This window comes from Narcine bancroftii, unplaced genomic scaffold (assembly GCF_036971445.1).
Source record: "Narcine bancroftii isolate sNarBan1 unplaced genomic scaffold, sNarBan1.hap1 Scaffold_245, whole genome shotgun sequence".
In the NCBI taxonomy this organism is placed as follows: Eukaryota; Metazoa; Chordata; class Chondrichthyes; order Torpediniformes; family Narcinidae; genus Narcine; species Narcine bancroftii.
The window spans coordinates 295520-317834 of NW_027211980.1; the positions used below are offsets into that span (position 1 = coordinate 295520).

At 47.5% G+C, this 22315-nt stretch overlaps 1 long non-coding RNA gene across 1 annotated transcript in view; it reads right to left on the reverse strand.

Moving 5' to 3' along the window:
- The window catches only part of LOC138750736 (uncharacterized), a 32352-nt gene extending 15223 nt beyond the window's left edge, over positions 1-17129 (reverse strand). Inside the window, exons 1-2 of the long non-coding RNA XR_011349485.1 lie at positions 17066-17129; positions 1588-1745 (exon numbers count right to left, since the gene is read on the reverse strand). This is a non-coding gene — a long non-coding RNA (uncharacterized lncRNA). The remainder of the gene's footprint in view (positions 1-1587; positions 1746-17065) is intronic.
- Between the last annotated feature and the right edge of the window lie 5186 nt (positions 17130-22315).

Consider the following 22315-nt stretch of genomic DNA (forward strand, 5'->3'; position numbering starts at 1 on the left):
TTATTTGTAAGTATTTGGACTCCTTTTTCTTGGCAGCCAGCCCCAAGAATAGTTTTCTCCACAGATGTTGGAATTTGCTCAATAGCTGAATCTAGTTGCTTCGACTTTGGTCTGTGGTCCATACTGCAGCTGTCTGACCATAAGTGGGGTTGAGGGTGTTTAAAAGATGTAAAATGTATGTGTTTGGAGAGCCCCTGGGCCAGCGTCCGTCTCACTTCACTACATCATGTGACCCTCACGAGGAGATTTTGATGAAGGTTTGCTTGGATGGGAATTTGTGGAGGTACACCACCGGCCTACTGCAGGGGGAATCTTCTGTACCTGTAAGGGGACTGGACAACACCTGGCCGGCTGTCAATCAGTCGGCCTGAATGGATCAAGCCCCACCCAATCGGGTGTCAATCACCCTATGGGATATAAGCCTGCGCCAGCTTCCCAAAGCTCACTCAGAGTTACTACAGCTACAGCCAGCCTGGCTCTGTGGAAGTCTTTGTGATTTAAAGCTTGTTGTGCAGTCTTGTGTGTGTCTGATTCTGGCTAACAGCGCACCACAATTTAATCCACAAAATTTTCCCATGGCTGCCATGGAAAAACTCCTGAGTGCAGGGAGCCTTGAAGTCGTCCCAGAAGCCCAGACATGCTTCGAGATCTGGCAGCACGCGGTCGAGGCAATCATCGAGGCACACGCAGGCGGCATCCTGGACTCAAATCGGAAGAGGCTGGACCTACTCCGGTCAAAGCTGGGTCCCCATGACTTCCAGGCACCAAAGGCTGCCCCACGTACAAGAGCACAATGGACACTCTCAAGAAATTGTACAAGCACCCCACGAATGTGGTCTGTGCAAGATACCTCCTCAGCTCCCAAGCCCAGCAACCCGGGGAGATGGCTGAGTCTTACCTGGGACACATGCGAGAGTTGGCCTGACTGTGTCTGGCTGAACCCGGGGAAGGCTGATCCGGGACCCATTTATCTGAGGGCTACACTCGAGGGCCATCCAGCAGAAGCTGCTGGAAGATAATATCTACACCCTAACTAAGACAGTGGAAGTGGTCCGAACCCTGGAAACCTCAGCCCTGCACATCGAAGCATTCGATTCCAGGTTCCCCCAGGCTCCCTCATGGCCTTCTCACACTGCAGCTGCAGCCCTAGACCGAGCTGGGGAGGAGAATGTCGCTGCGGCAGGTGTCTCTCAAAACCAGCCAACAGCTCAGCGGCCCTCTATGACCTCCCTGCTACAACTTCTGCCTTCCCTGACTACAAAGGTGCAGCATCCGGCTCCGCCAGCGACGATTGCCGTGTGTGCCCTGAGCACCTGGACCAGCCCCCGCCCCAGACAGTGACGCTTGGCGACAACTACAGCGATGTCATTTCAAGCTCATGGTGTGACGTCACTTCTGGCTGATGTAATGACGTCGATGCCACCATCTGCAATGACGTCACTTCTCCCGGCACAATGAACATGAGTGGGGAAGGAGGACAGCCACACAGCGGGCCCCCACGTGCTGATGCCAGATTGGGTCAGGCAGTGGACGACACGGAGGGCTCCTGACAATGATGAGAATGACGTAGTCAACACAGGTGATTACCAGGCCGCTCTGCCGATGCTCTCCATGCCTCTGTCTGCCATCGGCTGCCGCACGCTGCATCCTTCAGCCAAGGACAACGCCATCTGGGCGTACATCCCCATCTCCAGGCAGTTATGGGGCGCGCAGGACCTCCTTGACCACCAGGAGCCGCTTCAGCCCTGGGGAACAAACATATTTATTTATGAATATTTTCAAAAATATACTTATTAAATGTTTCAATATCATAATATATGAAACTTTTTCTTACAAACAATAAACAAAAGCCAAAAGATCCCTCCCTCCCTTCTTCCAAACAAATGAATCCGCTCACCATCAAAGTTTATATATCTTTAAAATATATAGTATCCAATTGGGGAAACCATGCTTAAATAAATATAATAGTTACATTTATTGTCCTTTTTCTTTTTTATGTCTATATCTGGGCCCCAATGTGGTCCAGGTCTGGCTGCCAGATCTTTACAAAAGTGTCATATTTGTTCTTTACGTTAGATGTGACTTTTTCCATGGGTTTACAGCTGTCCATTTCTGCCATCCGTTCTGCGATAAGTCGAGGGGAGTCCGACGTCCAAGTGATCGCACCACTTTTTTTTGCTCCAGCCAATGCTATTTTTATCAATGAGATTGTATATTTGTTAAATTTTTTGCTGACGTCCATAACATTACCTAGTAGATAGCACTCTGGGCTGCCCGTGAAAGCCATTCCTATTATTCTGGTTAATTATTCGGTGATGTCTTGCCAAAATGGCCTCACCTTCACCCATGACCACGTGACCCATCAAAAGGTTCCTGTCTCAGTCCCAAATCTTTTTTTGTTTATCATTTACATCAATACAAGCATTAACTCAATAAAGAGGATATCTTATAACAACAGAATACAAAATGATCCAAAACCTTTGGTCTATTTTCTCCCCACCCCCTCCCTCTTCCTCCCTAAAGAAAGAGAAAGAGAAAACACCTCAATCTATACAGTAGGTATTATTCCCAGAGTTATTTGATTTTCTAGCTAATAATTATTAACCATGAACTAAGAAGAGTGGGTGATGTGGAGGATGTGGATGGAGTTTTATTCTCCATATCCATGTACCGTTCCCGATCTGATTCCTTCAACCAGAAGTCATTTTTTTTCTAATGTGACACCGTTTTCCATTTCAATGTCCCATCCCTCGTTACAAAACTCTCTGCTCTCCACGTTAGTGCACATTTCTTCACTGCTGCTATTGCTAGACTCAGAAAGTTTGTTTGATATTTATCTAACTTCAGTTTTGTATCTGCTTCATATATGTGACCAAGCACAAATATTCTCACGTCCTTTTGTATTTTAATCTTCATAATTTGTCCTTATAATTTACTGAAATCCTTCCAAAATTCTTCCACTTTTACAAAGGTCCAAACCGAATGGAAAAAAAAAGTCCCGATCACCTGATTACATTGAAAACATTTCTCGGAATAATTGGAGATAAGTCCATTTAATTTATATGGACTATAGCAGAATTGATGTGGAGATTTTTATTTTTATATCTGGCATTAATCATATTTGTAACTCTCTTGACACAATCTTGACCCTATTCTTGAATTTGTATGTTTCAATCTTCTTTCCACCTTTGTTTTAATTTATATAAATCATTTTCCTCATATTATATTTGATGTCTAGAAAACATCCTTCCCACATCTGAAACACATTTCTGATATTTAGGTCATTTCTCTAGGGTAAGATAAAATTGGTGTAAAATATTAGACTGAACCAGTCCATATCCTGCTTTTCTAATTGATGTCGTGCTGTCCTTACACCAATCTGACCAGCTTCTTTCTGAAATCGTCAAATCCAAGTCCGACTCCCATCTTTTTCCTGTGAACTCTGCTATCCTGGTTTTGAATTTTCTCTCAGGAGAGCATCGTACATTTCATTGATAAATTTGGGTGTATTCCCTATCCAGACTCTTTGTTCCATTTCACTAATTTTAGGTGGGGTCAATGTTGGTCCCCATCTTTCTATTAAGAACAATCTAAGCGAGAGGAAATAGAAGGTCCCATTGGCCACTCCAAATTTGTGTTTAATTGTTTGAAGAATTTCTTCCGTGTAGCAATCTTCAAAATATCTTATACCTCTGTCATAACCCAAATTTAATATTCTATTGCATTTGGTCATATTTTGACACACTGGTACTTTTCTTGAGATCCCTACCTTTTTTCACTACATTAATTTCTTGCCATGTTCTGATTGGATATATCTGTCTTTTTTTTTCTCATGATTTGATTCTCCATTTATTGATAAAATACTTTGCTTCCCACCTCCATTGTTGTCAGGTTCGTGTGAGTCCCATAGGTTAAGAACCAGACCAAAGCAAAGGTACAAAGCACACATTTATTTCGGGGATGGAAACGGGACAAACCTCAACACGCACAGTACGCAGGGGGTAAATATACACTTCCAATAACAAGGGAGAAACCAACAGAGACTGGGGGAAATTACATGAACGTAAACATTCAACAGTTAGGATCAAGGTTATACTACAATCCCCCACCCCTTGACCAGTACAGACACGGCTCCAGCTACCTGACCTTGAGACTCACCCCAACCCAGTGAGGAAGGTGCTACTTTTGAGCGACGAGGAGTCGAAAGAGGCCGACCAAAGGGGCACATGGTCCTTATTAATTCTCGGGGCAGTACTGGGAGGGCCAGTCACTCAGGGCAGGCTGGGCCCCGTTGGCTGCTGTGGCCAATGGCTCAAAGCTAAGTGCAGGGGCTCAGCAGGGGTCAGTCGAAGTGATTCACCTGGGCCATTTGGGTGAATGTCAGGGCTGAGTCTGAGTCTGGGCGGGCTGCCTGGACTGCAGCTCCTGGTGATTTAGGTGGGCCAATTGGGTGAAGGTCAGGCGTGAGTCTGGCCGGGCTGCCTGGACTGCAGCTCCTGGTGATTTAGTTGGGCCAGTTGGGTGAAGGTCAGGGCTGAGTGGCTGGGCTGCCTGCACTGCAGCTCCTGCTGATTTAGGTGGGCCAATTGGGTGAAGGTGAGGTGTGAGTCTGGCTGGGCTGCCTGGACTGCAGCTCCTGGTGATTTAGTTGGGCCAATTGGGTGAAGGTGAGGCGTGAGTCTGGCCGGGCTGCCTGCATTGCAGCTCCTAGTGATTTAGGTGGGCCAATTGGGTGAAGGTCAGGGCTGCGTCTGGCTGGGCTGGCTGGAGTGCAGCTCCTGGTGATTTAGGTAGGCCAATTGCAAGGGTCACCTTGATGGCTTTGGGGTGACCTTGATTGGCAGGTAGTGTGTCCTCTGAATATGAGTGCAGCATCGCCACCTGGTGTTGGACGCTGCCTCTCCATAACACACACACATGTGAATGCATAAATGCGCACACACAAACACACACACAATCATACAGATGTACACATGCATACATGCATACACACTCACCCACTCCTGCACACACTCACACACAGGCATGCAGACTTATGTACACACACACAAGTGCATGCACACATATACCCGCATACAAACATCCAGACACACATTCATGTGCACATACAAATGAACAGATACACACACACAAGCGTGCAGACACACACACATGCACCTACGCCTCCATCCTCATGAACTCATGCACAAAAACATGTACGCATGTGTCTTGGGTAAACTTATACCTCTCATTTTGTTCATTTTAGATTGGTCACAGTGTTTGAGCTACCAAAAGAAAATAGACACACACACCGAGAGCAGTTCAATTTATACAAATGTTTATTACTAATTCAAAAGCTGATTTCACACTACAATATGCAAGCCCTTCCCAACTATACTTATCAACGCTTGGACTGGTCCCAACTGCCGAAGCAAGGCAACGACTGCACACTTGTAGTAGGTTGTCAGGGCGCTGGTAGCAGCTTCTCCACCTCCACCGACCGGGATGTTGCACGGACTCTGGCTGTTCTTCCTTCTTGACAAGGGGTGTTCCCACCCCTCGGAGAGTCCAAACTTCAGCAGCAGGACCACAGGCTTATATACCCCAAAAACAATTAATCATGCGCCTACTCCTTCTAATATTTGTCAGTCAAAATCAAAACTGAACATTACATTCTACAATTTAGAAGATTAATTATTATGGAACCAGGATGTTATGATTTCCTGGTTTATCTCGTAGATACAAAGACTTATTAAAACTTCTCGAGCAAGACAGGTTGTGACCAATTCGTCAATTTCAGAGTGTTGCATTTGACAATTGCTTTCCCTGGGCCTCACAGTGGAATTCCATTTCAAAGTGTATCTTCAGATAAGTCCCCATGGCTGAGTTTAATTACATCTGCTAGTTCTGAAAGTAAGGTGACCTGCGTGTGGACCCAGTGTCGTCAGTTCCACATAAGCAAAAAGCATCTGGGTACATGGTTTTAATCACCAGTTTACCTATCTCAGCTGCACCATTTCATCAGATGCAAGGATCGACAATGAGATAGACAACAGACTCGCCAAGGCAAATAGCGCCTTTGGAAGACTACACAAAAGAGTCTGGAAAAACAACCAACTGAAAAACCTCACAAAGATAAGCGTATACAGAGCCGTTGTCATACCCACACTCCTGTTCGGCTCCGAATCATGGGTCCTCTACCGGCACCACCTACGGCTCCTAGACCGCTTCCACCAGCATTGTCTCCGCTCCATCCTCAACATCCATTGGAGCGCTTACATCCCTAACGTTGAAGTACTCGAGATGGCAGAGGTCGACAGCATCGAGTCCACGCTGCTGAAGATCCAGCTGCGCTGGATGGGTCACGTCTCCAGAATGGAGGACCATCGCCTTCCCAAGATCGTGTTATATGGCGAGCTCTCCACTGGCCACCGTGACAGAGGTGCACCTTAGAAAAGGTACAAGGACTGCCTAAAGAAATCTCTTGGTGCCTGCCACATTGACCACCGCCAGTGGGCTGATAATGCCTCAAACCGTGCATCTTGGCGCCTCACAGTTTGGCGGGCAGCAACCTCCTTTGAAGAAGACCGCAGAGCCCACCTCACTGACAAAAGGCAAAGGAGGAAAAACCCAACACCCAACCCCAACCAACCAATTTTCCCTTGCAACCGCTGCAATCGTGTCTGCCTGTCCCGCATCGGACTTGTCAGCCACAAACGAGCCTGCAGCTGACGTGGACTTTTTACCCCCTCCATAAATCTTCGTCCGCGAAGCCAAACCAAAGAAAAAACAGCATGCACATGCACTCACACATGGTCTCACAGACTCTCACACACAATTGCATAAATCAAGATGAAAGTGGGAAAATGTTTTAGGCAGAAAAATAGATCAAAATGATTGGAAAATGTTACGTAAAGATAATCCCACAACTGCGGAGATCAGGCCGGCACAACGTGCGGTAATAAACAGAGGCATGGAATCATAGAAGATAGGAGCAGGAGTAGGTCATTCGACCCTTCGAGCCTGCTCCGCCATTCAATGAGATCATGGCTGATCTGAAGTTCAGTACCCCATCCCCGCCTTCTCTCCGTAACCTTTAATACCCTTATACTGAAGAAATAGATCTAATTCCCTCTTAGATATATTTAATGAACCTGCCTCTACTGCCCTCTGTGGCAATGAATTCCACAGATTCACCACCCTCTGGATAAAGAAATTCCTCCTCATCTCGGTCCTAAATGGTTTGCCTATTATCCTCAAACCATGGCCCCGGGTTCTGGATTTTCCCACCATTGGAAACATCCCATCTGCATCCATTCTGTCCAGTCCTGCCAGAATTTTATATGTCTCTATGAGATCCCCTCTCAATCTTCTAAACTCCAGCGAGTACAATCCCAATTTGCGCAATCTTTCCTCCTAAATCATTCCTGCCATTCCAGGTATCAGCCTGGTGAATCGCCTCTGCACTCCCTCCATTGCAAGAACATCCTTCCTTAGATAAGGTGACCAAAACTGCACACAATACTCCATGTGGGGTCTCACCAAGGCCTGTACAGCTGCAGTAAGGTATCCTTGTTCCTCTACTCAAACCTTCTTGATATGAAGGCCAACATACCATTTGCCTTTTTAACCACCTGCTGTACCTGCATGCTCGCCTTCAGAGACTGGTGTACAAGTACCCCTAGGTCTCTCTGCACTTCCCCATCTCTTAATATATTGCCATTCAAATAGTAATCTGCCCTCCGGTTTGTATTACCAAAGTGGAAAACCTCACATTTATCCACATTGTAGTGCATTTGCCATGTATCTGCCCAGTCCCTCAATTTATGCAAATCACACTGGAGCTTCCTGACCCCCTCTTCCGTGCACACAACCCCTCCTAGCTTAGTATCATCTGCAAATTTGGAGATATTACATCTAATCCCCTCATCCAGATCATTAATGTAAATTGTGAACAGCTGGGGTCCCAGTACAGATCCCTGTGGCACCCCACTGGTCACCGCCTGCCACTCAGAAAACTCACTAACATGATCCCCAGGATCGCAAACCAGCGCGGTTGGAAGCTCGGGCAGTACAAGACACATAGCCCTAAAATGGGGCTGGCCAGGCTGCCCATTACCAAAGCAAGATCAGGCTGGGGAAGAAGGCAAGAATGCAAGAATATTCCCATGGGCGGGAATCCCATTTACGTTAATCATGCGGCTGATTTCAGCCAATCAAGCCAATGGCGGGAACTCCCACTGTATGAAAGTAGCCTATCCAGCCTCAGTAAAGTCAGAGTGTGTGGGTTTCTTCATAGTAGACTCTACAATCACCTATGTGAGTTGGGCCTTACAATCAACCTGGCCAAATGCCAGTTTGGACTGAGCACGATTGACTTCCTGGGTCACAGGATTACCAAAGACGGGGCCACACCACTACCCAGCAAGGTGGAGGCCATCCGCAAATTCCCGAGGCCCAGAACGACCAGAGGACTACAGGAGTTTGTGGGGATGGTCAAGTTTTCTCACAGGTTAATCGCTGCAGCTGTTCGAGTGATGTGCCCAATTTTCACCCTGGCAAAGGATTTGACCTGGGATGACTCCACACGAGTATTTGTGGAAACTGCGCTCCAGTCTACCCAGGCCAAACGCACCCACAGCTCTCACAGACGATGCCTCAGGAACAGCAATTGGTGAAGTTCTGGAGCAGCAGAAAGGAGAAAGTTGGCTTCCGCTAGCTTTCTTCAGCAAGCATCTGCAGCCCTCGGGATTTCGACAGAGAGCTACTGGCGCTGTACTTAGCCATCTGCCACTTCTGGTACTTTCTCAAGGGAAGGGCTTTCACGGACCTCAAGCCACTGACATTCACCCTGGCTAAGATTTCCGATCCCTGGTCGGTACCCCGATGGAGACACTTGATTTACATCTCGGAGTACACCACTGATGTGACACATCTCAGGAAAAGACAACATGGTCACGGACGCCTTGTCAAAGCAGAGTATCTACTGTCTGGCTAATGGACTGGACTTCGTGACACTGGAGAAGGCACAGGAGCAAGACGACGAGATCCCTCAGTATGGTCCGCCGTCATGGGGCTGCAGCTTCAGGACATCCCAGAAGATACAGGTAACACTGACCTCCTGTGTGATGTGGCCGCCAGACTGGTTTGACCCATCGTCCCAAAGGCATGGTGGCGACGAGTTGTCAACTCCATCCACAGGCTGGTGCAGCCATCAATCAGGACTACGGTCCTGCTAAAGACCAGGAAGTCAGTGTGGCATGGATTGTGGAAACAAGCCAGTGGGTGGGCCAAGACGTGCATGCAGTCCCAAACAGACAAGATACAGCAACACACCAAGGTCCTCCCGCAGACTTTCAAGTCAATGGAAGGAAGGTTTGACCACATCCACGTGGACATAGTGGTGCCCTCACCAATCTCACAGGCTTTCCACTGCCTGTTCATGGTGGTTGACCGTTTCACCCGGTGGCCAGAAGCAATCCCCTGGCTGACACATCCACCAGGTCCTACTCCAAAGCACTCCTCTAGTCCTGGGTACCAAGGTTTGAACTACCACACCACATAACCTCTGACATAGGAGCCCAATTCATCCCCAGCCTGTGGACTGATGATGCCAACCAGTGGGGCATTCAGCTACACCACATGATAGCATACCACCCGCAGTCCAACGGGATGGTGGAGCACTTCCACAGGCACCTCAAGGTTTCCCTTAGGACCAGACTCAAGGGCCCCAACTGAGTGGATGAACTTCTGTGGGGTCTGCTCAGCAGTCATACAGCACCGCAGAAGAAGAAGACCTCCACACACCCTCCACCGAGCTCGTCAACGGAGCACCACTCATGGTCCCTGGGTATTTTGTCCCACTGTCCAGAAGACAACAGGAGGATACAATCACCTTCCTGGACAGTCTGTGTGTACAGGTCGGTAACCTGGCTCCGATCCCACCCTCCAGACACAGGCAAGCCAAATTGAACATCTCCAAAGTCCGCAAAGACTGTGAGTCCATGTTCATGCACAGAGGGCCAATACCGTCCACCGCTACAGAAGCCTTATGAAGGCCCCTTCCAAATCATCCCAAACAACGGAGCCATCTTCGAATTAGACATTGGTGGCAAACCATAGGTTTCCACCACAGACAGGCTCAAGCTGACACACGCGAACCCGACAAACCTGTGGAGATGCCAGCACCTCGTCGCAGAGGCAGATCTCCAAAGGCATTAGGGACTGCATCCAAGGACACTAGGAACTGTAGCAATGTTTCTTAGGGGACGGGGTGGGTCATGAACCGCCACCATGGAAATCAGACTGGCACAACGCACAGTAACAAACAGCGGCATAACTCATTAACTTGACACCCGTATCACGAACCAGCATGTTTGGAAGCTAGGACAGTACAAGTCAGGCAGCCCTAAAATGGGGCTGGCCAGGCTGCCCAGCTAACAGAGCAACACCAGGCTGGGGAAGAAGGGGATTCATATGGAAGAATTTTCCCGTAGGCATGAATCCTGCTTATGTTATTCATGCGGCTGATGTCAGCCAATCAATCTAACGGCGGGAACTCCAACTGTATAAAATGCACCTTTCCAGCCTCTATAAAGGCAGAGCTTCAACTCCCAGAGCTACAACGCAAATTATTAATGTTACCTACAGATTTGTACAAAATCATTGTTTGCATCAACTCTATTTCCTGCCTCAAAAATGAAAAAAGATTTGATATCTTCAGAATTATGTCTCAGATGTGATAAAGAGATAGGTTCTTTTTGTCATTTGACTTGTCTGTGTCTTAAGGTTCAACCATTTGGGATATAAATTAAAGTATTTTTGGAGAAAAAATATTAAGGTTAAACTTCCATTGGATCCAATGTTAATTTTGAGGGGAAATATAGAGATGAAAATGAAGGTTTACAATGTCTCAAACTGAATTTTAACGATCAACTTCAGGTGTTTGAAGGAAATGTTCAGCCATGATTTGGAGATGGTGGATGGATTTGGGGATTCAGAGCTGGGATCTCAAAATGAGATCTTGTATTCCTCTGGAAAAATAACATCATTTACATGATAAATATCACTTTGGTTTGGAAAATATGGAGCCATATTTACAAGAGGTTGGTTGGAAAACTGAAGCTCTCAATGGCTCATCCTGGTGGAGATTTGCAGTTTCACGGCAGTTGGTTCGAATTTATATTTCTCTTTGATAATCTCCTTTTCCTAATTTTTCTTTTGGGTCGAAGGGGATGCTGGGTAGGAAGGAGTTGGTGGGGACGGTGGGGTAATGGAGAGGGAGGAGGTGATGGGTAGGGAGGGAGTGGTGATGGGGAGGGAGGTGGTGAGGGGTAGGGAGGGGTGATGGGGTGGGAGGTGGTGATGGGTAGGGAGGGGTGATGGGGAGGGAGAGTTGGTGGGTAGGCAGGAGTGATGGGAGAGAGGGGTGATGAGTTGACCCCCAAGTCCCAAATGCTTTGGTGCTCTTCAAGCAGTGGATGAACTGTTTCAATAACTTCCTCGATGCTGCTGCTGAGGTGGTCGACATCGACAAGAAGAAGTTAAAAATCCTCAGGCACGAGTCGGCCAGTGGGCCTTCCTGACAATCCAAGGCAGTGCGACTCACAACGAGGCAATGGCTGCTGTACAAGACTAAAGTGAACGTGGTATACCTCCATTACCTGCTGACGTCCAGAAAGCAACAGCCTGGTGAGTCCACTGAAGAGTTTGTCTGGTCCCTGGTCACACAAGGAAAAGACTAGGGAAACCCATGTCCACTATATTCCTGACCCAATGCGTGGAAGAACTGATTTGAGACACCTGCGTGTGGGATTTGAGGTCAGATTATATCTGGCAACGACTCCTCGAGGAGGACTCGCTCTCACTCAAAAGGCTCTTCCCATCTTGGGAAGGCCTCCCTGCAGATGACAACAATGAAGGGATGCCTATCCTGCATCAGTCACCCTCAATCAAGCCAGTCCTCACGCGATCTCAAACTCCATGATGTGGATCAAGGTGAATGGGCACAAAACAAACGGTCTTTTCAATAGCGGCAGCACGGAAAGCTTCTTGTACCCCGACATGATCCAGAGACTCTCCCTACCGGTCCGACCCATAACCAGGATGGTTTCAATGGCTGCAAGGGACCAACAGACCAGAATCTGGGGGTATCTGTGTAGCATCGCTTATGGTGGTGGGGGGTGGGGGGAGTGTTATAACAATTTCGTATTGTTAATTTGGCCTCACCTCAGCGCACCAATCCTCCTGGGCCTCGACTTTCAGAATCAGTTCAGGAGCGTGATGATGGCATTCAGGAGACCCTAAGTACCGCTGACCATCCACAGCCAACAGTGCCCGACACTGCCTTGTGGTCCCAGCACACAGCCACCGGCACCGTCCTGCGGACTCAGTACCCAGTCTCCGGCACCATACTGCAACCACACCACGCTACGGGTGCTGCCCTCCATCGCAGTTCGTGATCCTCACCCTGGATTGTAAAACAATGGCCACCTAGAGTACATGCTATAGCTTGGAAGACATGCAGTTCATCCGGGCTGAGGTTCAATGACTCCTGGCAGAGGGAATCATAGCCCCTAGCACCAGTTCCTGGAGGACGCAGGTCCTCGTGGTCAGAGGTGCGGTCAAGCCCTGGATGGTAATTGATTATATTCAGACCATCAACCATTTCACCCAGTTGGATGTGTTCCCGCTTCCCCGTATTGTCGACTTGGTCAATTAAGTTGCTTAGTACAGCATTTTTTCGACTGTGACCTCAAGTTAGCCTACCATCAACTCCCCCTTCGTCCAGCTGATCAAATATATACAGGCTTTGAGGCAGACGGAAACCTCTTTCATTTCCTGTGGGTGTGTCTCGGGGTTACTAATGGTGTTTCTACCTTTCAGAGAGTGATGGAATGGATGGTGGAGGAACACGGGCTGACAGCGACGTTCCCCTACCTTGACAATGTCACCATCTGCAGCCATGACCAGCAGGACCACGACGTGAATCTCGCAAAGTTCATGCATATGGCCAAGTCCTTCAAGTGCGTGTTCAACACGCAGCGCCTGGCCCTTCTTGGATGTACCATGGTTCATAGTGTCATTGCCCCCAACCCAGACCGCATACAACCCTTCATGGAGTTCCCTGTCTCAAACTCCCAGAAGGCGTTTAAGAGGTGCCCAGGGCTATTTTCATATTATGCTCAATAAGCTTCGCCGATAAGCCCAACCCCCTAATTCGTACAAACACCTTCCCATTATCGGCGGAGGCCCAGGCTGCTTTTGACCAAATTAAAGGAGACATCACAAATGCCATGATGCATGCCGTGGATGAATCTGTCCCCTTTCAAGTGGAGAGCGATGCCTCCGATGTCGCACTGACTGTCACGTTAAACCAAACAGGCAGCCCGATTATCTTGCACCCTGCACAGTCCCGAACTTCCGAACTCTGGTACTCCTCTGTCAAGAAGGAGTCTCAAGCGATCGTTGAAGTGGTGGCCACTGGCGACACTAACTGGCCGGTAAAAGATTTACCTGTCGACTGACCAGAGGGCAGTGGCCTTCATTTTCAGTGTCAAACAACAGGGTAAAATCAAGATTGACAAGATTCTGAGGTGAAGGATAGAATTGTCCACCTACATCTATGACATCTTGTACCAGCCGGATAAGCTCAATGTCCCCTCGGATGCCCTAGCCCGAGAGACGTGCGCCAGCATGCATCTCGACCATCTCCACATCCTCCATGACCACCTATGTCACCCCGGAGTCATGAGGTTGTATCATTTCGTTAAAACGTGAAACCTCCAGTACTCTGTAGAGGATGACTGGTCCACGACCAGACACTGACAAATGTGCGCCAAGTGTAAACCTCAGTTCTACCGACCAGAAAAGGCACACCTCATCAAGACTGCCCGCCCTTTCGAATGACTCAGTATCGATTTCAAGGGCCCCCTCCTGACCACAAATAGGAACGCCTATATCCTGATGGTGGCGGACAATTTCTCCAGGTTCCGCTTTGCAACCCCCTGCCCAGATACGACCTCAGCTATGGTCACCAAGGCCCTGAGCAGTATCTTCTCTCCTTTTGGGTGCCCTGACTACATCCATAGTGACCGGGGGACCTCGTTCATGAGTGAAGAAATGCAACAGTACTTTTTTGGCCTGAGGCACAGCCACCAGCAGGACCACCAGCTTTAACCCCAGAGGTAATGGCCAGGTGGAAAGGGAGAACAGCACCATCTAGAAGGCAATGGCCCTGGCCCTCAGATCTAAAGATTTGCCAGTATCCCGCTTGGTAGGACGTCTTGCCCAAAGCCCTCCACGCCATCTGGTCTTTACTATGCACCGCTAATATGACCACCCCACGTTAACACCTCTTTGCTTTTCTTAGATCACCGAATGGTTCCTCCATCCCTCCCTGGCTGACCACCCCAGAGACGGTTCTGCTTCGGAAGCACGTCAGGGGCCATAAGACGGACCCACTGGTTGACTCAGTGCATCTCATCCATGCAAACCCACAATACACCTTATGGGGGGGAGAGATCAGCAGCGTGAGTCGGGGGGGGGGCGTGGGAGGATACCGGCAGTGTGAGTCAGGTGGGGGTGGGGAGAGACCAGCAGCACGAGTGCCAGGCAAAGAGGGAGGGGAGAAGACTGGCAGCGAGTCGCATATTAAAGGTAAAAGAGCCACGTGTGGCTCACGAGCCGCTGATCGGCCACCTCTGCTCTAGCTGTTGGTGGTGGTGGGGGGGGGGGTGGGGGTGCTTTTCCCACCCCTGGTTTGCTGGGTTTTGTCCTGCTGCTGTTGTGTTACTATATGTAGCTGTTAGTATGGTTGTGGTGTCACCCCCGCTTGTTGATTGTGTTCTGGTGGGTTCCATTTTTATTAAAGGGGGTGACTGTAGAGATATGATTGTATGTGCTGGCTGCCCCTCTCTCCGGGTGTCCTTCTACCTTGGCTCCTCCCTTAGTCCTGCGCATGTGACCCCAGCCATAAAGGTCGAGGCCCCTCTCCTTCCCGCTCCTTCCTAGCCTTGGACCCGGGCCAGCAGTCTCTAGTACAATAAAGCCTATCATTCCCCTCAGTCTTTGTCCGAGTCATATTGGGGCTAATGAGAGCGCCCAAGAATGATCTATTTAAAAGACTGAAAGGAACATGTGACAAAGCATCTGACCAAATAAGGATAAGACTAAATAAAGAGTTTGGGGTCGCAAAATCAGGGGAATGGGAGAAGTAAACAAGGGCGGGCTTTAAGACGAGGAGAGGAACAGCTTTTGAGAGGTTAAATGAACAGTTCCTCAGTTAAATGACCAATTCAATTAACCAAGGAGTGGTTTATGAACACAAAGAAATGCATAAAAATGAAAGTAAATATATCAGTGAATGTCCCTTCTCTGAAGGACACCCGCTCTTGCAAGAACGTTGAATAAAAGGTTCTATCACTTCACCCACTGACTCTGTGAAATTATTTCTTCACTTAGCTGGGTTTCTCACAGGAATCAGTTACAATTTAATTCTGTTTTCTTCTTCAAATATAATTAACAACTACTTTTCTTGAAGTAACCCTGTGCTGTGGTGCCTTTCTATTGCTGCTGGGTTTTGGGGTCCTCTGGACTCCGTAACAATATGTACTGGAATGGAGTAATTCATGTTCTGTTCTGTGATTTTAGATGAAATATTAAGAAAGAGAGAAAGTGTTGGGCCTGGACAAGAAGGGCCAGGCTGCCTGTTTCAGAGCTGGAATTGTGAGATGGTTCTAGGAATCATCTTTGAATATCTGTACCATGTCCAAAGTCTGGTAATTCGTCGTGTAGAACTGTAAGGTCAGGCAGATTTTACACCTTAAAAGGAGATTTTCTTTGTGGGGGGGGGGGCGTTTCCTCAACTTATAATCATATAAATTATAACAGATCAACATCAGGCAGCTTTTACACCTGAAAAGGAGATTTTCTTTGGGGGGGGGGGGTTTCCTCAACTTATAATCATATAAATTATAATAGATCAACATCAGGCAGCTTTTACACCTTAAAAGGAGATTTTCTTTGGGGGGGGATGTTTCCTCAACTTATAATCATATAAATTATAATAGATCAACATCAGGCAGCTTTTACACCTTAAAAGGAGATTTTCTTTGGGTTTTAATTGGCTGGTTTCAGTGACATCACAATCGCCATTTACTCTATAAACATCGTGCAGTGGGCAAGTTGTCAGACTACTTCACGACTCTTGGATATCCTGACGACTTAGCTGAACACATATCACGATGCCGCAAAGAATTACACCGATTTACTTCCCATCACATTGGACCATTCATCGAATGAGTACGATCTCAGAGGAACAAGATTTCACCATCTTCCTACAAGATGAGGGAAGTTCAGGTCACTGTCACCCCAGAGAACATCCCATTCGAATTGCTTGGGAGGAGGATCTGCCTCGAAGACCATGGCAGATCCTCCTTAGAAAGATCCTGAACCGGGTGGCAGTGGCCTGCAGAATGTGCTGCGGTCACTCATAGACCATTCCCTGACCGAAAAACATCCTTGTGCACCAGTCAGTTGCTTAAATGACAACATCAACATTACGCTGCCCATCATCTCTGCATCGAAAGTGGATAATAGGTCTAAAATTTTAATAAAATATGGAAGGTTCACTTTCAAAAAACCGAGAGTGCAAGTGTCCTATCTGCTTTTACCTTGGCAGTTCATGCCCTCTGCATATGAAGTGAATGTGCTGGGTAGAAGAGTTAAGATGTTATTATAACTGTATTCTGAAAGATAGAGCAGACTTTTAAATGATTGTTGTGAATGACTAAGAAATGAGTATTGGGACACTCACACAGACAGGTCAGCTACAACTCACAACATTCCAGACAACTCTCCATTCTCACCTCTTCCCTAAAGCCAGCTCCTGGTCCTCTGCACAATAACACGAGGACCTGCTGTTACACGAACCAGCTGTCAGATGCAGCCCATTCATAAATGGCTTCCCGCCCACAAACAGCTGACGGTGCGACAAGCTTGTCAAAGAGAATGTGGAAACATCATAAGCCTGCAGACCGAGCAAGGGCCCTGATGGCTTGGCTTTAGTGTCTGGAATTCAACTAACCTCGTTCCAAATCATGAAGACTCTCCTCCTCTCCCCGACTCGCACTGCCGGTCTCCCCTGTTGGAACCAAGGGGTTAAATAATCATGGAAAATATGCCTATGTACTATTCATTATATATTCATTAATCCATTACTATGTAACAATTTACTATTTACTTCAATTATACTGTTTAAGGGAAATATTAATGCAATTAAGTAACAGCCACAGTATGTAGAAAAGTTGGCTGATTATAGTATGTGTAGAATTTGCTGCCTCCAAATACAAAGAGAGAAAATACTTTCATCCCCAAAGTTACACTGCTCATTGTAAAGCACACATGGGAGTAAGAGGATAGCAGATAGGAGAAGTTAGACAGGATGAGGTTGGAGGAACCATAGGGACAGTGATTTATTCTGAAACAGGCCAGTGACAGGAAGATAAGTGTATTGCAAGGATAAGCGATAAGAGTACCATGACTGAGAATGTCAGAGACAAATAAAATGGATAAACCAATTTAGTAGGAATGATGTCATAAGGGTACACGGGAGGTGTTGATTACAACAGAAGACTATGGCCAGCCGAGAACAAAGAAATAATTAGAAATATCTGGGGTATGAATTGACTTCTGATCAAAACAACAGGATGTTCTGGCCTTGGGGATTAAGATAGGAGGTCCACACCATCGATAATTGCAGAGCAGGAAATTGCTTGAGATAAATGTTATGCAAGGAGTCTATCAAAGAAAGCCAACTCTTGGTCAATGTAAAAATGTTGATCTATATAAACAGAAGAGACTGGACAGTAGGTGTGAGTCTTGGGGAATAGCTCACCGAGAAGGTGATTTATGAACCAATGACTGAACCAGAGCTCTGTTAAGCTTTATTCTTGTACTATGTAATAAACTGATTGTGAAACCGAATACCTTCTCCTATCACTTCATTCAACGAGCACGGTGGACTCAGACGACACAGACCAAATTGAGGGTAGGATAAGGCCAGAGTCCGACACAAAATAAACTCTGCTGCCCCAATAGCTACCCGAGTGTTACCCTGGGCAGGTGTCACTATTTCCCCTTTTACAGGAGGGCCACTACCTGGTGATGCCACCCATGCCTTTTGTCCGACATTCTCTAGCTCGGGAATGGGATCAATGACTGTTTTTCCTCTGGAATAGGCTGTCGTTCAGAAGTCAGTGGAAAGGTGTGCGTCCCTTCATTGGGCGATGATTCAAATGGTTGACTGCCTGCTGCAGCACATGGCACCACCCCTTCAGGGTCCCCAGTGGTGTTAAACAAATTTGTTCCTTCAGTAAGCCATTCATTCGTTCAACTAACCCGGCAGCCTGCGGGTAATAAGGAATATGGTGGACCCATAAAATACTGTTGTCAGCTGCCCAATCACAGATTGCCTTCCTGGAGAAGTGTGAGCCATTATCAGACTGAATTCCCTCTGGTACATCATAACAAGAAATTAAATGGTTTAGTCCTTGGATAGTGCTAGCTTGGTCAGCCATCTTGGTGGGAAGAGCAAATCCAGGCCTGAAAAGGTGTCAACCATTACTAGGATGTAATGTTTGCCTATACAGTCTGGCATAGCGAGCTCCCCGTCTTATTCGGCCATGCAGACCAGGAGGAACGGTGCGGAACTTTACAAGCTGGCATGCTGGGCATGTCCGCACAACCCGGCGGACATTGTCCTGATGGATGGGTAAGGCATGTGTACGGGCCCACAGAGCTGATCCCTTCTCCCCCAAATGGCCACTCTGTTCATGTGCCCATCGAGCCAGGGGGTCGGTATCGGCGCGGCTGATAGTGGCAAGCTGATCTGCTACTGCATTTTGTCGTGCTATGCTCGTCGTCACATTCGTATGGGCGTCAACATGATATATGGTTATCTCCCAATGATGGGAAGCATCCCACAACAGCTGCCACAACTGTTTGCCCCATACTGGGTGGTCATGTATCAGCCAGTCGTTCTTTTGCCAATCAGGCATCCATATCACTAGTTCATTAGCCACGGCCCAGGAATCAGTAAACAAGCGAAGAGGGTGATCATGGGGGTCTAGTGGTAAAGTGACCACCTTCAACTCAGCATACTGACTGGAGCCACCATCTCCCTCCTCCAATAAATGAGTTCCTGACTTGGGATGGTAAGCCACTACCTTCCACTTCTGCTTTCCTTGCACCCACCGGCTGCTACCATCAGTAAACCAGGCATCCTCTTGTTCTGCTGGAGTGAGCGAATCATATGGTTTACCCCTCTGAATTGATGAAGGAGGTAGGGGAGGGGGCAAGGCGGGTTCAACGTCCTCATGACGAGACGGAAGATCAGCCACCTGTTCATGTATGCGGCCCACCCCTTCAGGCCCTCTAGTTGCTCAACTCTGAATAGACCACTTCCATTTAACAATAGAAGACTGCTGAGCCCACCCGATCTTTAGATTAGCGTCATTAACCAGAACCCAATTCATTATTGGAAGTGCAGGTCTCAATTGAACATCTGCATCACTTGTCATTCTTTCAGTTCCAGCAGGGCCCAGTAACAGGCTAGTAACTGTTGTTCAAAAGCAGAATAACGAGTGGCAGTCTCAGGCATGCTATGTGACCAGAATCCCAGCGGGACTCAGCAACCCTCTTGTTTCTGCCAGAGGCTCCAGCAGGCCACATCATCAGTAATGGAGACCTGTAGTTCGTAGGGGGTATCTGGAATGTGGGGAGCAATGGGCAAGGCCTGAAGAATAGCCTGCTTGGCGGACTGGAACACCCTTTCCTGATCGTCACCCCATACAAAGTCTGTTTTATTTCGGGTAACCTTATACAGAGGATGTAAAAGCAATGCCAAGTGTGGAATATGGCGTCGCCAATATCCCAATAACCCCAGGAAACGCTGGATCTCTTGTTTGTTATTAGGAGTGGCCAAGTCTGCGATTTTATTGCGAACTTTATCGGGAACCACTTGTTCTCCAGCATGCCACTGAATTCCAAGGAAAATAAATGTCTGGGAAGGGCCCTGTATCTTGGCGGGATTAATGGCCCACCCTCTTTGCATCAGGGTATCTTGGACACTCTCCAAACCTTCCTGTACCATCTCTTCTGTGGCCCCTTGGATCATGACATCATCAATATAATGGTGAATTGAGAGGGAAGGCGATACTGGCACCATCACAGGATCCCACTTAGCCTGACCCACTACTAGTTTTTTTTGCATTAGCGAGATCAATGACAGCATACCATGTTCCCGAGTTCCCAGTAGCAATGTTTTCAATAAGGGTAACAATGTCCGGAACTGCTGAAGCAAGTGGTGGGGCATGTTTGTTCAAAAAGCAATAATCAACTGTCATTCTCCAGGAGCCGTCCGGCTTCTGGACCGGCCAAACAGGGCTATTAAAGGGCGACGTTGCGGGTCTCACTACCCCTTCTTCTTGCAAAGCATCGATGGTGGCAGTAATCTCTTCCTGCCCCCCAGGGAGACAATATTGTGGAATGCACACTGGTTTCATGAGGGGTGGCACCATCACAGGATCCCACTTAGCCTGACCCACTACTAGTTTTTTTGTAATAGTCCGAATTCCAAATGCAAATCCCCCTTGGCTAGTATTAAGGGCCGAACCGGCCAACATATTAATACCCAGGATACACTCGTCAGTAGCAGCCACCAGGTCATGTAACCAGATAGGGGAAGAGCTATCACCCACCGTGGCACGGACTTTTATTTCCTTTGCCAGGGTGACCGCCCCTCCCAACCCCTCAATTTGAAAGGTCAGTCCAGTCCAGAGGTCGGGGTTGTTAGAAACAGAATTTACCTTTAAATAAATTGCTCGAGACAAAAATTGAGAACAAAGAACATTTATTATAACAACAATGCAAAGTTGGGTGCTTCCCCTTACACATACACTGGGGCTCACCCAACTTTTATACAGTCAATTTCAGTATCAGAATACCCTCCCCCTTACATTCTTCTGCCCCCTGAATGAGTTTGGCATAGGCAATCTTTCCTGCCTACGTGTAGTTTCAGTATACTTGGAGGACCAGGGGGTATCCTGTTGGTGTCCCTTCATGTTATTGTCCTTATTCACACCTTCCTGATTCTCGGGGCTACAGTCTCTTGGTATGCAGAGTTGGCTCATCCTGTCTAGGGTTGGCTAATTTAATATGTATAAATCTGTGAAAGGTTAACTAATTAGATATGTAGGACTTGGTACTTCTGTCTAGGGCTAGGAGACCCTTATCTGATCCAGACTACCTCAACTTCCTACATTCTATTGTTCCTTACCACTCCTTATCCTAGACTTATGGTGGCTCTTGTCACAAAGACTAGAAGATTCTTATGTTAATCGTGCTGACTCTGCTTTCCTGCATCCTAATCCCCAAGCTCATCCTGTTTGTACTGGTTACAGCCATTAACTGATGTATGAATTTTAGTTTCCTTCATGTTCATAATTTTAGATCAGTTTTCGCATCTCTCACAATCCTCACTTTTCTTTTAGATCAGTAATACTGATGCTGTAAAGTGTAAGGTGTTGTTTTTCCCAGCTGGTCAATAACCGAATTGTAATCTCTGTGTCATTGGAGAGTTAAGGCTTTGGGGTGTCGTGTTCTGCAGAAGGGTTCGATGAATTTAAAGTCTTTAGGTAGGGGAGCACCATAAAGGTCAGAGTAGCAAGTCCAGCTGCTATTAGGGTTGTGAGTATCAGGCTCCAGTTCTCAGTAAAGAGTCTAGTCCATCCCACATCAGTCCGAGGTTGCCAAGTCTGAACATGAGCATGGGCAGATTCTCGTTGAAGTCTTGAAGCAGTGTCTTTAACCGCCCAACTGTTGGAAGCATTGTCCTGAAGAAGTCTGTGAGAAATGCTGCCTTCAGCAGCGAACGAGTCCTGAAGAAGTCTGTGAGAAATGCTGCCTTCAGCAGCGAACGAGTCCTGAAGAAGTCTGTGAGAAATGCTGCCTTCAGCAGCGAACGAGTCCTGAAGAAGTCTGTGAGAAATGCTGCCTTCAGCAGCGAACGAGTCCTGAAGAAGTCTGTGAGAAATGCTGCCTTCAGCAGTGAACGAGTAGCGAGAGTCAGGCGGTTCCGTTGAATTGTGGCTAGTATCTGACATTCCTCTTCAGCCCCGAACCCTCGGGTCACCGATCTCCGAAGGCTGTCTGGAGTCTGATATTGAAATGCCAAGCAGCTTTAGAGTACTGTAGCAGCTCACGTTGTTTGTAACTGGTGCTCCCCTTCACGGGGTGTTGTTTGTGATGAAAAGAGACCAAGCTGGGGGGGATTGTT